Here is a 2,500-nt window from a genome sequence, read left to right on the forward strand (position 1 = left end):
CGCCTGGCTGAGGGTCGTTTTAACAAACCTAAACTGCTTGCGCCCTTACGCAAGCTGACGAGCCACGGCGTAGCCGTGAAACGACGAAATGTCGTCGGCTGTCGTCGCTGTGCCCCCGTCGCATTGCGTAAACGGCGTACGAGCGATCGTTGGACGTTCGCCCGAGAGAGACTAGAGCCTCTTTGTCACCCTCCCAGTATGTATTGGCGACGGGTTCGACGAGAGGCCGTCGTCGATTGGCGTCGTCTGAAATGACACCGAAGGTGTGTGCAGCGAGAGGAGTTATAAAGAGGAGGAGAGAGGCGCGCGTGTACGCACAAAGCGTTTAAAGGATAGCGAAGCGCGCGCGAGCGGCGCCCGGAGGCTGTCGAATGATATGGAGAGAGTTGTCGGCGGAGATATACACAACGACGACACACGAGAGAATATGCGAAAAGTTTAAGCGAGAGGAACGACGACGAACGACGCGCGACACTCGAATGATCTCGCTCTCTACGAGTGATCTCGTAGTTGGCGAATAAAATGCAAAAAGAAAGCGGCGCAGCAGCACATTCTGCTGCGTCCGTCTTTCTAGCGCGTCGTTGTCTCTTCCGATCGCGTCGTCGCGCTGTGCGACTCTCTCTCGGTCTCTCGGTGCGCCAGCGCGCTCGCGCGATACCGCGCCTTTTATTACACGCGAGGCTTCGCCTCCTATCTCGCGGCGCGAGATACCTTACGGTAAAAATATATGGAGAAGGGAAACCGCGGCGCGCGCACAGTCGTCGTCCGGCGGTACGCGGAGGGAGAGAAATTGCGAGAGAAATCCACCCTTAAAAAAGCGGATGAATCGCGAGCCGACCGCGTGTCCGAGTCCACGAAATTTTCGAACGAAGATTGTGACCGGCACGCGTCGTCGTGTACTCGTCGAATCGATTCCATACCGCGCCCGTTATATATATACACGCGCGCGCGCGCATCATAATTACGCCGCGCCGTGTTATTATAATCGTGGAAGTTAGAGGGACGGAAGAAAAGAAGCGCAAAACGATATTATAATATATCTATCTCCTCTCTCGCGTCCCCGCGAAACAAGACTAGATTGTGCCGCGCGCGCAATATCGGTCGGTGCGTTACCGCTAACAATAGTAGTAGTTAACAAACAATAATGATACTACTTAGCGCAATAACTCCACCACCGCACACTCCCTCTATCTCTCTATATCACTTTGTAGAGAGTTTCTCTACAAAACTCTGACGACCTCAGAGCAGGCGAGATTACCCGCTGAATTTAAGCATATTATTAAGCGGAGGAAAAGAAACTAACTAGGATTTCCTCAGTAGCGGCGAGCGAACAGGAAAGAGCCCAGCACCGAATCCCGCGGTTCCGCCGCAGGGAAATGTGGTGTTTGGGAGGATCCGCTTATCCCGAGGCGTCGCGTCGCGTCCAAGTCCATCTTGAATGGGGCCACTTACCCGTAGAGGGTGCCAGGCCCGTAGCGACCGGTGCGCGTCTCGGGAGGATCTCTCCTTAGAGTCGGGTTGCTTGAGAGTGCAGCTCTAAGTGGGTGGTAAACTCCATCTAAGGCTAAATACGACCACGAGACCGATAGCGAACAAGTACCGTGAGGGAAAGTTGAAAAGAACTTTGAAGAGAGAGTTCAAGAGTACGTGAAACCGTTCAGGGGTAAACCTAAGAAACCCAAAAGATCGAACGGGGAGATTCATCGTCAGCGGCGCTGGCTTCGCGTCGGTGGGCGATGTCCCGCGGAGTCCTCGCGGCTCGCGCGCGGGCACGCTACCGTGCGCCGATGTCCGGCTGTCGTCGTCGTGCACTTCTCCCCAAGTAGAACGTCGCGACCCGCTGGGTGTCGGTCTACGGCCCGGGTGCGGTGACTGTCGCGTCGCCGGTAAAACGGCACGCGACAAACCCTCGGTCGCCCGGCCGGCTGCTCGGCGGTACGCGCAAGGTATCAGGCCGCACTTCTACACGGTGCGTCGAGGCCGTCGCAAGCGCGCGCCACGGTACTCGGAGGTTACGGACTTTGCGCCGTCCCCGGTCCTGGCCCGCTGTTGGTTAAAGTACGGATCACCTTCGACAGGCCTGCGAACGTCTCTCTCACGGGGGACGGATACCGGTCGGCGACGCTACTGCTTTGGGTACTCTTAGGACCCGTCTTGAAACACGGACCAAGGAGTCTAACATGTACGCGAGTCATTGGGACTTGTCGCGAGACCTAAAGGCGTAATGAAAGTGAAGGTCGGCCCTGGCCGTCGACCGAGGGAGGATGGGCCGCGTCGCGATGCGGCCTCGCACTCCCGGGGCGTCTCGTTCTCAACGCGAGAAGAGGCGCACCCAGAGCGTACACGTTGGGACCCGAAAGATGGTGAACTATGCCTGGTCAGGACGAAGTCAGGGGAAACCCTGATGGAGGTCCGTAGCGATTCTGACGTGCAAATCGATCGTCGGAACTGGGTATAGGGGCGAAAGACTAATCGAACCATCTAGTAGCTGGTTCCCTCC

The 2,500-nt window shown here is 56.8% G+C and overlaps 1 non-coding gene and 1 pseudogene across 1 annotated transcript in view; both read left to right on the top strand.

The window, feature by feature from the left end:
- LOC145965936 (5.8S ribosomal RNA) overlaps nt 1-17 on the top strand; it is a 155-nt gene extending 138 nt beyond the window's left edge. The window contains exon 1 of the ribosomal RNA XR_014436898.1: nt 1-17. This exon is cut by the window's left edge and continues 138 nt beyond it. This is a non-coding gene — a ribosomal RNA (5.8S ribosomal RNA).
- Nucleotides 18-1,234: 1,217 nt separating this feature from the next.
- The window catches only part of LOC145965937 (large subunit ribosomal RNA), a 2,951-nt pseudogene continuing 1,685 nt past the window's right edge, over nt 1,235-2,500 (top strand).

Source organism: Camponotus vicinus, unplaced genomic scaffold (genome assembly GCF_025532165.1).
Source record: "Camponotus vicinus isolate PSW18456_S1 unplaced genomic scaffold, iyCamVici1.0 SCAF_17, whole genome shotgun sequence".
Taxonomy (NCBI): domain Eukaryota; kingdom Metazoa; phylum Arthropoda; class Insecta; order Hymenoptera; family Formicidae; genus Camponotus; species Camponotus vicinus.